Genomic DNA, 14,852 nt, shown 5'->3' with positions numbered 1-14,852 from the left:
AGAGGGTCTCCAAGGTGGACAGTTGGAGTGGATAATCTTAGAGGGCTTTTCCAACCTCGGTGATTCTATGGTTCTAGAACATGGCATTTAATGAGGTGGTCCTGGTTGTTATTGGAAAGAGCCTAAATTCTAACATTTTGTGAATATAGAGTCTGCTTGGAAAATACGCTGGTGTTTGAAGCGTTATATCTTCCTGTTCACATTATAGATACCACTTCCGTTACCTTCACGGACCCAGGATGACAAGCCTAGCTGCTCAGATTAAAAAAAAATAGAAGTGACAAAGTGTGAGATGTATTTAAGGGTAGAATTAGCAAAAGTAAAATAAAAAATGATAAGGAAAAAAGCCCACGGCCAGACAGTGTTAGCTGCTGTGGGACTGTTTCCAAGCACCCATCAGAACTTTAAGACCTATTTAATTGCCCTAAGAGGTGTGCATTTCTCTCCACTCATAATATTGCTGCCTTAATACACTGGTATCCTACTGGACATACAAAGTGCTCAGAGCCAGGCAATGTGTTCCCAGATGCTTTTAAAATCAACAGCCTCAGCTGCTGCAAAGCCCCTGGCAGATGAGCCCTGTGTGTCCCAGCCCTGAGAAGCCAACAACCTGCTGCATCAAAAACAACTTCAGTGTGATCCATTTGCAGCTGGATGTTAGGATAGAGAAGGAAACTCTTTGCTACAGTTCTTCAGTATCATTTCACTTTGTATAGGAAATAACTTGGATCAGCTTGAAGACATTGGTATGCTATGAATTTGCTTTTCCAGACTTCGTACTGCTAGGCACAAATGATTATTCCCCTTAATGAGAGGCAATAGATGAGCTGAGCTGTGAGAACTCCATACTTTGAAGACTGTAAATCAAAACAAAGAAGAGGGAGGGAGCTGGGAAGAAGAGGCAGCCAGCAGTGAGACCACATCACTGCGCATCTGGGCTTTTATGCTTTTCCATGCTGCTGTACAATTTTTCTACTAGCTCCTCTTTGAAGGAAATAATTTGTAGGTAGCTGTGTCACTGGTAGCTCTGTCTGCAACCATGCGATTTTATTATTCAGAGTTGTGTTTTAATAGTCATTTGAAAGCGTTATTGAAATATCTCAGTGCACATTATAGTGACTCTTGTACCAGTAACTAAAGATGCAGCCCCCAGGAAGTGCCATTTATTTCAGCAGAGCACAGCTGCACTAGAGGAAAAAGCCTGGGGCACCCGCAGCAGCAATAAGGAAGCAGAGGGAATCAGCAGCTTCTGTCTGTTCTGAAAGAGGAAATATCTCCTTTAAAGTATTTATGTGCAAACACTCTATACAATTACAGACCTTTCTAGAGTTGCCCCCTATTTGCTTTATTTATGAATTTATTTTTCTTCAGGTGTTTTGATGATTTTGCTAATCTTTTCTTCTGCAAAGAAATCTATTCCTTGTAAAAAGTCTAGCAGCTCTTTTTTTGGTATCCAGCATGCCCACACTTGGAGGTTACACGCTCTGAAAAGCATATGCCCCATCTGACTTGTGCTTGTGCTCTAAGGAAGGAAAAGCAGTTCTTGCAGAGATTTTCTTCCTATGCTTTTTTTTTTTAACACTTAGAAAAATTACTATGATAATTAAAAAGTATTATTTTTTAAAAAACATTTCAATGAGGTTTACAATAGCTGCTGGAAATGGTTATTTACGCAGAGAAGCAGAAATGGGATAAAAACTTGAAAAAATTCAAGTCAATTTTAAACCTTCCACCTATTCCTAAAAATGAGGGTTACATTTCTGATGACTCCAAACTTGATACGTTTGGCTGTGTACCTCCTTCTCATGCTGTCAAAGTTGTGTGTTGTGATCTGCAACAGGTCACCTAATCTATATCAGCTGTTTTTCTTCTTCCTTCCTTGGCTGCCTAATTGATACAGTGAAATAATCAGGATGGACAATAGCACTCCACTGCCGATACAGCATGGAGAAAAATGAGGCATGATATTCTCAAACACAGTGCTCAATTGTAATACTGGTGTTAAAAATTCTTTACCATTTTATGATGCAAATAAAAAATCTGAGTTATGGAGGCTACATTTACACATATCACAGAAGCACAATTAAGAACAAGCAAATACATGACAAAACAGGAATCTGAATAATGATTAAACTTCATGGGGATGAAAACCTGATCACAAAGGACACTTCCTCCCTAGTTCATAAGGGGGGGGGGGGTAATGTGTATTTATTTACTTAGGTAAATTTTCAGTGTGTACAGTTTCAGTAACTAGAAATGTGGATGCTACAGTTACCATAAAGAAAAATAAATAACAAAAGTCACCAAGACACATTTTTTCTCTTGTGCATTTTTAAAAATGACTTAGATTTCTTTTCCTATTTCCTTTATATGATGTCAAGAGACTAAAGTCCAAACCACCTAGCTATATCACTGAGAAAATAAGTCATATGACACGCTCAATTTTTAGAGTCATTAGCTATCAGCAGACATCATCTTAAGCAGTGGAGTTAAAAAACCTAAAGAGAAAAAGACAGAATATATTTGAGAGTAAAAAGCCTCTGTGGGTGTTGATGGAAGTATATGGAAGAAACCAGCAAGAACAGTGGATAATGGAAGATTGCTTGTGCAGGTAGTGGGCTTATCTATATGACAAATTGATGAAGAATGAGGAGGAAAACTATGTTGATTTAATGCTGGCAATTTGAAGCATAGGCTGCACAGCAGTTTCAGACAGAAATACCAAGATAAATTCAGAAGCAACCCTTGCTCTGACAGATTAATAAAATACCAGGAATTATTTGAGCTTCTTAGAGGAAGGGATCACTAAAGAGCCCTTCGAATACCCAAGATATTGCACATATGAATAAAGGAACGGCTCATCCAGCTCTTGCCTGCCTGTTATCAAGAACATGCTTTAAAATGATATCCAACCTTTTCTAGAAGGCATGAAAAATACATATTAGAAGTGAATAAGAAAAGAATAAAGTGAATATCTGCTACTGATACAATTTTGTGAAAAAAAAAAAAAAAAAAAAAAAAATTGCAATGGAAGAGCCTTCAAAAAGGAGACCTAAGAATGGCTTACCTGAAATAAGAAAAATATATTATACTGGGTCTTATGTTTCAACTTATGCTTTCTAAGCTTGTTATTTGCAATAGGGATGTTCATCCAGCTGAATGGAAAACCCAGAATTTTTTTAAGTTAAAAATAGGGCAAAATGACTTACTGTAAATATTTCACTGCTCCTTTAATCACACCTGTGAATGATGAGTTCGTCGGCGTTTGAGCAAATACAAAAGACAACATTTTCCAGAAAAAAGGCGTTGGACAATTTCAGGTCTGGCAGGTATTAAATATGTGGTCTGTATGCCATGGCTAATAATGTCAGTATAACCCTGTCATTAGAAATTATTCTCTAGCACATTTTAACTAAACAGCTACTTGGCTGGATTTCTGAGAGAAAGACTGACCTTACCAGCATTTTTATTTAATTCCAAACAATTCAACATTCTCAGAAAGCTGGTTGGCTCCAGAAACCCTTGGAAAACAATATGGATTAATTTACATACACTAAAAAAAATAAAAATAAAAAGATAAAATAAGTGGTCTTAGTACCCCTCTCCTTTCCCCAGAAAGAAAGGATTACTTCTCTGGAATAGTCAGTGTTTTGCCTTACTGATGAATTATTCACGGAAAGGTAGGACTCACTTTCTTTCCCAGGGGTTACACAATGTCAAGTTAAAACTTGTCGTTCTGCCAAGAAACACCAACGGTGTGGAATGATTCTACTGCAGATGACACAACCACTCCTTCTAATGATAAGCACTTGTGATGAGTGTATCTGAACTCCATATCTGCAAAGGATGCCAAGAGTTACCAGCAATTTGATATTTAATTTTGGGGAAACTGGAAGATTAAAAAGCTTCTATGAACAACTTCTACTCCCAGGTTTTATTTCTAATTTATCAGCATTGCCTAAACTTATTCATTGCACAGTCCTCTGCCAGCTCTATTTTCAACAGTGATAAGCACTGTAAACACTAATTTTAACAGTAAAACAACTCGTGTTCTAAAAATGCCCCACATTTTTCATCTCAATTCCATGAAGAACTGCTCAGCCCTCAGCCCAGTGGACTATCCCAAAAGGCCTGGAAGAGCACTCATCATGAAATGTAAGAGTCACTTGTGTTCTGGTATCTGGCTGAAGTCTTTAACTGTCCATTTTTTCATGCAGTGCCTGTAGATTTAGTACAGAGAATGAGGTATTTAGGATGCTTCCAGTCAAGCTGTTAGTTCTGATAGTCAGGAAAGAATTTCTTTTATTAGGGAACATTTCTGGAGAAGGTCTGCTGTGGTTTTACACCTCATTTACAATAGCATTGCTAAAATAAATTTTTTTTTTCCTCTAAACAATTTGCTGTTTACAACTTAACATATGCTTAGTGCCAGCACAAGGCTTAAAGCACTTACTTTCCAGAACAAAAATGTGCCTAGCGAGCTCAACTCTTACAGGAAAATCTTTGTAGATTCAAATGCTTTCTTGGTAATCTCTCAATCACTCTGCAGAAGAAAGTTCAGATCATTTTGTAGAGCTAGCTGTTTCCATATCAGCTGGAAGAGAATCTCACAGAAACTCCATCATCTGTGTTCCATAATTCAGTTCTGGGTACTCAACGAGAAAGTAAAAAATTTAAATCCATGCTTGTACAAATCTTGATCTGCCTGTTCTGTACCAAACTAAGTTATGGGCATGGAGTTAAGGAGTAGTGCTACACTGATCCACGCACAAACACTTTAAAAAAGATGCCCAGTATTACCTCAAAGTACAATCTTATCAGAAGTGTTTGAGCCCACAGGCGTGGTAAAATAGAAAGAAATTTATCTAAAGAAAAATCTATGCTTTTGGTGGAATAGGAAGAATTCCTTTCAAAATTTGTTTTAAGACCTCAAGATCAGACTAAAGACCTATAACCACCTAGACCACATTTCCTTCTCCTTTAACCACTGTTTATTTGATATACATATCGCATATCAGGTAGGAGAGTTCACAAGCCAGCCCCTTCTTCTTTCTGGCCAGGAAACAGTTGATCACTGCCCTCACTATGCCCAAATTTTCACATTTTGTAGCTCATCTTGCAATGATTTCTTATTTTAAGGTCTGTGGACACATTCCTGTTAGGCAACTTCCATTTTCTACCGAAGTCAATATCATCAGCTCCGGAGGACAGAATAAAGTATTTTCTTACTCTTTAGGTCTCAGCTTCTGAACAGTGCTCCTATGCACTTCCTAATAGTTCGTTTCTGTGAGTGCTTACTTAAGGCTGGTAATTTTATCATGCTCAACATCCAGGATAAGGTCTAGTTCTGCTTGATGCTTGTTGCTTTTTCAATTCATCTTATTCCTATGCTTCTTTACCTATTTCGCATAGATCTATTTGCTGTCAGACTTTTTTTGCAATCTTTATTTTATTCAGTTCATTTATTTTTATTATATAGCCATTTGTCCAGTTAAGAATTTTTTTCTACAATGCTTCCTTTTTTTTTTTTTTTTTTTTTTTTTGCTTTGGGTATTAACTCTATATAGTTTTCAAACTTCTCAGTAAGAAAGTTTCAGATATTTCTGAGCTGTCTAGGTGGATTTAATCTTCCAAATCCATCTGAAATCCTCAGCTACAGACCTACTGGTCTTAATCCTATCATTTAACTTTATCTGAATCACAAAAAATACATTCCTAAATCAGTTCATCTACAGTAGCTTCATTACTTAAGTGAAATATTAAAGTTGGCCTCTAATTAGAAGAGTGCCAAAAAAAAAAAAAACAATAAAAAACAAACCACAACACCCAGAACAGCAAAGTCAGTCAGCTATTTCCAGCAGAAATAAATAGTAATATTTATTTCTAGAAATTATGTCTTATTTCTTATTTAGAAATAAACAAACATTAATAGTATTATTAGTGTTTGTTCTCCCAGCTACCCTGAAGAAGTTAAGTACTCCCACGTGTAAGGCTGCCCAACCATTTGGTCACAACTGCTGGTCGCATTTAATGCTTTAACCACGCATAAAACATTAAAACATGGAGTGCTTTAAAAAGATACCTTTTGGTAACTAAATCCAATCCAAGAATATCCTACAGACTCACAAGATTAGTAGAATTTTACTAGCCATCCTTCTCTGATTTTGAAGTGCTTTTCATTCAAACAGAATAGCTACACTAGTTACTCTTCAACCTACTGTAAAATTAACATGCTATCCTTTGATTGCTACGTCCCATTCATGTGGGGATCTGTTTTCCCTCTCTCTTTTTCCAATCCTTCTAACACCCTGCATTTTGCTGCTCCAGCTCATCATATTTGCATAAAAACATTTAAATTACTCTTTCCTGATCATAAACAAATTTTATCCAGATTACTCAAAATCCTTCTGCTGGTTACAGAACCTAACTACAGCCTGAAGCACAGACCTGGCTTGTGCAAGCACTTGTCTCTCCAAACATCCAACGCTGCCCTCCCAGACATACAATGGCTCCTTCTGCTCAGCTGCAGAGATGCCACATGCACTGGTGGCACTTATCACTCGTGGGTGCACCCATCAGTGCAGGAATGACAGAACAAGGAATCCATCCATGGAAACCGCAGGAGCTGGATTATACTGGCCTCCCCAACCAGTGCTATCCATGCCATTCTCTTCTCTTCTTGCTCTCCAAGCTTCCATGTGCAGTTAGCTCCTTCAGCACTGGAATACATCTGAACTCATCTTTTTGTTTACTAGAGGTAGGTTTGGCAGTTCAAAAAGCTGTCTTAACTCCCATTTCTCAGTTTCAGGCTCATTTTACCAATTATGTCAATCTCAATCTCCAAAGGCAGTTTACCAATGCTATTTCCTTACTTTCAGCTTCCTTACTATGAAGCAGTATATTTCATTATTTACCTTTTGATCAATCCTGAGATTATTTGTATCCATTCCTCTCAAATGTCAGTCACCTAAAAATTGTCTGATTCATTTTTAAATGGGCATAATTTTGTTTTAAAGCTATTCACATTTCAGGCCATACTTTTACTGGTGACTCATTCCTTCAGTTTCTGTACTGAACTGTATATTACCTGCTTTTCCATACTACAAAAATAATGAGAAGGAATGCTTTATTCAATAGATCATACTTTCTTAATAGGACGAGTACCCAAAGGATTATTCAGACTTTTTCAGCTGGATTTAAATTAATGGCTATCATCCTTGTTTTGGCTATCTCCTTTCTCCTCCTTTCCCCTCATCTATAGGCAGATGTCTGCATTCAGGTGTGCAGGTAAATCCAAGGATAAAGGCAAAAGGCATTCACATATCAGTCGCATGTTCCCAAGGGAACCTCAGGCCAATTTCTTCATTGCTTTATGATTAAATTTGCATTGGTTCTACTATAGCATAGGAATCTTGTCAGAGGTTGTTCCTAAACCCTAAGAAGGCGCAGAGATGGCTAAAGAGATTTGTTCCAATCTATCTGATAGCTCTTATCAAGCAGAGAAGATAGCTGAATGCCAGGATGGCCTTCTAGTGCTCCAGCATGATACCCAAACCAGCTTGAGTTGCCTTATCCTTATCCTCAGATAGAAACCATGGGGCTTACTAAGACTTAATACTTACTATTACAGGAGATACTTTGGTGGAGCAGGAACCAAAGGGAAGTCTTCTATATTTCACATAACTCCTTCTGGCAGACACAATGGCTTTCTTAAGCACAGAGGTGCAAATTCAGGTGAAGACACTTCTCAGCTATTATAACCCAATAAAAAGTCGAAGCAATTCCCAGCTGATTCACGAACTGACAAGTTTACCTGTGATTGTTTTCCTATGCTTGGCCACTGAGTGCTGCATCAGCAGAGCTTGCTTATCAGTTCAAGAGAAGCCAGAACATATAAAGTGGAGCTCTCCACTAAGCAAACCCAGAAGTCCCCTTAGAAACGTATAAGGAAAATGAACCCTTTCCACCAATTATTCTCTGCTCATTGCTGTGCTTAATAAATATCTGTTTTCCTCATGTATGTCACACAAGAACAAGAACAGTTACTGGCCTTAAATTCTAGCCTGCCTCATATACAAAATAGAAATGTGAAATTTGGTAGTACAAATCATTAAGTCAATTTAAATAGGAATTCCTACAGAACATCTAATCAACTCCTGTAGCACATTTGGCCACAGGCTGCAGTCTAGTAGATATTCATTTGCTGTCTTATGTGATAGCACACAGAAAAAAAAAACACATATTGTCTGTTTTGGATTTAGAAGTTCAGTGAAGTCAAACAAAAAAGATGCAGCTTTAATTTACAGATAAGGAAAGCACAATGATACACCTACGGAAAGAAGAACTGACCCCTCTAGCTCTACCTCTTTCTTCCTCTTCCCACAGCACCCATCCAGCAAATGCTTCTCAGAAAGGTGAATACAGAAGAGACCTTTCATACGTGTACAAGTTCATCCAACATAGCAGGGATTTAACTCATAGGAGCTGAGAGGTACCCCCACTCTTCCCTGCAATTTCATCTTGCTTAAGAGCTTTTACTTTTTCTATCTGTGGAAAATAAGTGGCAATGCTGCAGAGCTACAGAGCTGGCTGCAGCCCACCAGAACACAGTACTTTGGCACTGCAGTCCATCCACAAATCTCACTGAAAACACAAGTTCTCTTGCAAATCTACTGGGTCAACATCTCAAATGCTCTGCCACCACATCATCCCTAAGTACAAAATCAGTTGAAGAAAATATGCATCTAATTCCATTATTTCCCCTGTAAGAAACAGGCAAATCTGGCCCTTCACATCTATGGGGCCCAGTCAAAAACTGCTGACATCTAGTAAATCAGAGCAAGCTGCAGAAAGCATATGACTGCTTGCACCACTACCATAAATTGCATCTATTGAAACATTTCCTTTCTGATCTGGTCTACAGCTCTTGCAGCTGCAGTCTGACCATGCTGTCCAAAGTCACACTGAATCCTGGATGATGTCTTGGCATAAAACCTTGACATTTAACTTGTTTCCTCGGCTACTCTTTTCTAGCATTTGGCACCGGTGCCTCTCAGTACTTGCCAGAAAGTCTCCCAAATTCTTCACAGTAAAACCACCATGCTGAGAGGAAATAAAATGAAAGAATTTTCTTCATGTGGCTACAAAACTAGTGAAGCCTTCTTTTCTGTTTTCTTGTGTGCTCTGCTACATATCAATATATGGCATTCCCCCCCAGATACATCACGTGCCTCAGCTAATCCTAAGCAACACACACAGTGGTGACAGACTAGGGAGTAGCTGGTCTTTGTACTTCATTTGTTCTGACGCTTCTCTGTCCACAAGGACCAACTGATATTTTTAAAGCATGAAGCTATTTTGGCAAACTTAAATACAAAATAAGAGAATTACGGTAGAACAGTTGCCTACTATGCTACTGGTTTCATGTTTTCCTGGTGAGGGATTGAGCTGGAACGTAAGAAATATTCTTACATGTACAAATCTGTCTTGGCTCTGTTTTGGAGTTAGGTATATCTTTTAATGGCATTAAAACAACGTTGAGCTATTTAACAACATTACTGCAAACCTTGCAAGGAGAGAAATTATATTCTGGTGGACCAACTGCCAAGTTATCATGCAATAGCTTTTCCACATCTTAATATTTGGTGAGAAAACTTCTAAAATGTTGCAAACACAACTGTTTCCATTCTAGGGTCTACGCTGGGCAAGGTCAGCATTATAAAGTCCTCTAATATTACCCCATTACATGTTTTATTTATTCCCACGCCTGCTTCTCCAACATTCTCTAACTGTATCGACTCAGACATACTTGTTTTGGTCACTTCTGTAACTTTCTGGTAGTCAGATTTTCAAAATAACTTCAACTATTAACTGGCTTGTATCATTTCTTTACAAGGAATAAGTAACAAACTGACACTGCTTTTACCTTGCAGGCTGCAAAAAGATGTAAATAAAAGAAACCCCACTCTTCATAAATGGCAAAAAAGGTAAATAAACTAAATAAACCAGAATTTACACCTGAAGACACTTCAGTTTCCCTGGCAGGCTGTAATTGTTTACTTAATCTGGATATCGATTGTAGTTAGACTGCTGGCTCACTTCTTTCCGCTGCAATTTTCATTTTGGCAGTCTCACATATATGCTTTAAAATTCCTCTCTGTGGCTGCATTGCTTGCATTCTTTCCTCTCGGCCACAATCCACCATCCAGAACTATACTTTCTCCTCTGCATTAATAGTTTTTTACATTTTCCGATCTCCGTAGAACAAAAAGGGACATACTTTACCAAGAATGACCCTGAGACACTGCCCTTTACAATAACACAGCACCCAGGATTTAGCTGCCCAAGCACAAGCAAACTGTGCCCATAGAAGGCTGAGAAGCTTCCCCGGCTGCAGCAGCAGGGTGCATTGCCATGGGTGCCTGTGCACCTCGGGGCCCCTGGCAACAGCTGGTGGCTGCACTGCTACCCAGCCCTTGGCTGACTGTGCCAGACGGTGAGGCCAGTACAGGCAGTGAATTCTCCACCTATTTCTAGCCAAAAAGACTTCTGTAGCAGATTGCCAGCATTCCGTCAGGCCTACTGGCCCCGTGACACAACACCCAGATCAATTTGCTCAGCCCATTTCCACGCCAAGAGATTCTCGCCACAGATCACACAGGCTTGCAGAGCACTTGCAGAGCACTTGCAGAGCATGTGGACTGCACTGCAACAGCTCAGATATTTCATTCTTCAACTTCAGTTACAAGCAGACATCTGTAAATGCGTAACATTCCTATCAGTTGCTGTCATTTATTTCCAGTTATTTAGCAGACAGGACCACACCTGGTCATAAACAGGCAATACAGAGGCCCAGTGTTAATCTCCTTCCTTCTACCAAAAGTTCAGAGCTCCCAAACTCGACATCAGGAAAAGTAAGATAAGAACTTCAATACATTTATCAAATTAATCTGATAAACCTTCAGAGGTATGTTAAGTATTAATATATTTCTTGGATACTTTCAGACTCAGAGGCACTCCAATATTTCACGCCATAAAATATAGATTGCTAAACACACTATTCATCAAAAATGAGAAGAACAGCAATTATTTGGAAAAATGAAACTATTCCTTCAACAGAAGAGATAATGCTACATCAGAACAGACTGACTCTGACAGCAGTTCAAAGTATTACCAAAAAAATCAATGCTTTCACATCCAATGAAGCTCAGCAACTGTTTTTAGATGTGGTAAAAAAAATTACAAAACCCAATAATGCTTTACCTGGAATATTTTTATGTCTAAAATTTGGCAGAGTCACATAACTTAAAAGTATAGCAAGTCTCTAGGTATCGATCAGGGCTTTGTGCATCTACAATGTCATAAAACTGATCTGCAACTATAAAAAAAGATAACATGATTATGAGAACACTACACTGTAATTTCCTTTGGGTAGTCAGAAAACAAAGACCGTTTGATGGTCTCTGAAATAAACAAGCCTGGCATTCACCCACCAACAGAAGCATTTTACAATACATCGATAAAAGTACCTCCTATTCTTAGCATAGTAGCAACAACAAGAAGGCAATAGAAGAGCAAGAGTTACCTTTCAGCCTCAGCACAGCACGCAGTTGGAAAGCAAAGCCACGCACATCTTACCCAAGAGCTTTAACACTCTGACTCTGCCACCAGTTCAGGCGTGGCACACAAAGAGTTAACCTGATTTTGAGCCATTATATGGAGCTTACAGTAAAGCCTGCTCTAATAAAGAGTATGATAGGAAGGTCAGCCCTTAATTCACCATCAAACTATCTTCTGGGTGTAAACGTAATGACTTCTGCTTATACATTAGATAACCCTGACAAGAATTCTACTTGACAATGCATTTTAGATCTGGAAAACTGTTCTCATTTGTGCCAAGGTGTTGGATGTCAGCAGATTCACTAATATGCTTATTATTTGCACTTCAGTGGTGGAACAGTGTAAAACACTGTGAGCCCTCTGCACCCCCCCACTGCCTGGCTAGGGAGGACAGGAAATCAAACAGGATTTAATCCCATCCATATCACTGTGCATTTGGTGAAACTCGACAAGTCAACATTAAGTATTCAAAGTGGTATTGTGCCCTAAAGGGATCACATGCAGCCTGCACATGAGAGCAAAGGAACAGCTCGGTTCTGCTTCGGTGTTTGTAAATTTAATTTGTTCAGGAAAAAGCAACTCTGGAAGGGATTACTAGCGAGGATCAACACTCTTAGCAAGGAAAAAGGGGAAATGCAAGCAATGCAACACTGACAATTTTGTAATACAAAACAGCTTTTCAGGCTTAACTGTATAAATAAAAGTTGGAGGCAACTGCAGCACAGCCCCTGCACATGCGAGTGCTGCACCCAGTGTTCCCCAGTAGGAGGGCCTGGAACACTTCACAGAAGTTCACAGCAACTGAACAGTTACTTAGAAAACACCACATTTTACAACGTATAACATTTCCTTGCCAAAATATTTCTAAGTATGGTCTCAGTGCAATAGCTAGTGTGGCAGTAACATTCATGGCATGAAGACTTCTGACGTATTGATCTTTATTACCAAGACCTAACTCAGGGAAGAATATTTGTAGTTACACATGCACATCCCCGGCACACATGTGCACACAGAAACCCAAGACCTACAGCAATGGACTTTTGAAATAGCGCAAGAGAAACCTGTGAATAGCTTCTGCTAGGTGTAACTCTGTGTTTGTGCTCCCACAGTGTCTCAAATATTCAGCTGTTTACAGTTGTCTCTGCTCCTATGCCAGAAAATTGGTGACGAATTCCTGAGTCTGTAAAGAGCTCTGTTTGCTAAATCCTGCAGGGCAGAGAAATGCTGGTAGCTGGGCCTTGTTGGGGAAGAGAGGATGTCCCGAAGCCACAGCTGGGTTCCCTGTGCCCTCCCATCAGTTAGGCACAGCTGGGGTAGGCATGGGACAGGCAGGTGCCAGTGAGGATAGGAAAGTTTCCTGCTGTGTTCCAGCACAGCTTCTGGTGATGACTGAAATTCCAAGGGACTCTTATATGCCAATTTTTCCCAGAGCAAAGGACAATGAATACCTTTTTTGCACAGACTGGTAACTCAAATATAAAGCACAGAAAGCAAAGTACCACCGCTGAGCAATCTAAAAAGCGTTAAGCTTGATTAATGAGATAATAAAAAACTATAAAAAGAAAAAAAAAAATCCAATTAAAGTATATTCTCCAACAGAAATAAAGAACCCGAGAGAATGGTAAAACTTTGAAAAATTAGTATGAGAGAGATGACAGCCTTAGTATTCAAGACTGCAGTAGATCAGTTTTACACTTTTTTTTGACTGCTGTCCCTTATTTATCATCCCTAACGCATGCTGTCTGCATTTCTGGTCCTTGCTAAGTTTCCTTTTATTCCATTACTGCCTCACGAGTATAACACCTGAATTTAAATACAAACACATAAAAAACATGGCATTTTACAGGCTGCGGGTGCTTCATTCAGAAACACGGCATGTCTCTGGCACTTAAAAACAGAGGAATAAAAACAAACCCAGAGAGGGCACAATGCTCATCCATCACCTCTGCGGATCAGCAGCCAGAAGACTGCCCCCCCTCTTACTGCCGACATACGAAGAACCGATTAGAAAGGGAAGTAACCTCGCGATACCGGTTTCCAATCAGCAGCTGGTACACGAGGACAGCCGGAGGCCGGGAAGGAGCAGCACGGACTGCAGGAGACAGGCGGGCAGGCGGTGGGAGCGCGGCCGCACGGCGCGGAGCCGGGCGGAGCACAGCTGTAGCTCCCCCTGGTGGCGGCCGCCTGCGAGCGCGCAGCTCTCCGCGGGGCTCTACCGGCAGCACGCTGAGCTCCGGCTGATGTTTGTTCTCTTTTCTTTTTTCCCCTTCAAACATCAAAGTGTCTTGCTATACATTAAATACATATGCATACCCTCTTTCTCCTTAACACGGTTCAGTGAATATTCAGTGTTCATTTTCCCTCTATTTAAATCTGTAGCTCAACACTCCATTGAGAAGCCCGACATGAATGTCGTCACCAACTGCTCCGGGTGTTACGCAAATGAGTGGCTTTGGAAAGACCTTCATTTCATTATGGGTTTTGCCCTTTCTAATTTGACAGATTGAGAACCAAGGGGCAGTACACTGTACAGCCTGCCTGCTGGAGGACCTGCAAAGGAATTCACAGCAGAGTTCCCCCTCACTTTAGGCTGAGCCCACACTCCTTTTCATGTGACATGGTGCTAACGTGTCTAAGTAAAAGCCAAAGTCACCTCCAATTCTGTCATCAGGTTGAGGACCGGACCCCAGACCGGCCACCAGCAGAAAGGCCATCCAGAGCACGTGAGGGTCCAGGAATAAGTTTTGCTTTCCAGCTGGGCTTGCAACAGCGAAACGGGCCCGGAGCAGGGGAATAAAACCCGGGCACACAGTCCGTACTGAGACACTCCCTAAGACTTCCCAGGAAACAAACCGGTGGCTGCTTCTCCTAAGCTCAACACAGGACTCACCATTTTGCAGACCACCGCTTTCACCCAGCACCCCCGGTGAGCAGATACCAGCGGGTGGCCGAGACCACAGTGATCTCGGAGAGACCCGGTCATACGCAGCCGTCACCCCCACACCTCCACGAAATCACGTACGGGCGTTTTGAGCGGCCCCCACCTTCCAACCAACTCTACAGGGACGCCCCGTCCCCGCCCGCCCGCGGCACGCGCTCCGCCCCGGTCCCGCCGCATCCCGCCCCGTCCCGGCTGTCGGGCCCTCCCGCCACCGCCTCTTCCACTCCTGCGCACTGGGCGCGCCCCGGGGCTGCCCTGGGCCGGGGTCGGCGGAGCGCCGGGCGGCCAATTG

The 14,852-nt window shown here is 40.8% G+C and overlaps 1 long non-coding RNA gene across 7 annotated transcripts in view; it reads right to left on the bottom strand.

Moving 5' to 3' along the window:
• The window catches only part of LOC122181091, a 41,147-nt gene that overhangs the window by 26,038 nt on the left and 257 nt on the right, over window positions 1-14,852 (bottom strand). For 4 of the 7 annotated variants that reach the window (XR_006179336.1, XR_006179334.1, XR_006179335.1 and 1 more), the window contains exon 1: window positions 14,510-14,631. The exons of 1 other annotated variant lie outside the window; for it this stretch is intronic. This is a non-coding gene — a long non-coding RNA (uncharacterized LOC122181091). Of the gene's footprint in view, window positions 1-13,640; window positions 13,719-14,509; window positions 14,632-14,852 lie in introns of those variants that run through there. 2 more of the 7 variants (XR_006179337.1, XR_006179339.1) reach the window with 2 other exon arrangements.

The sequence above is a fragment of the Lagopus leucura genome, unplaced genomic scaffold (genome assembly GCF_019238085.1).
Source record: "Lagopus leucura isolate 7727_CA_CO unplaced genomic scaffold, USGS_WTPT01 Super-Scaffold_100009, whole genome shotgun sequence".
Taxonomy (NCBI): domain Eukaryota; kingdom Metazoa; phylum Chordata; class Aves; order Galliformes; family Phasianidae; genus Lagopus; species Lagopus leucura.
Note: the sequence above shows the minus strand (reverse complement) of the source record. Positions and strands in the feature narration are given on the sequence as shown.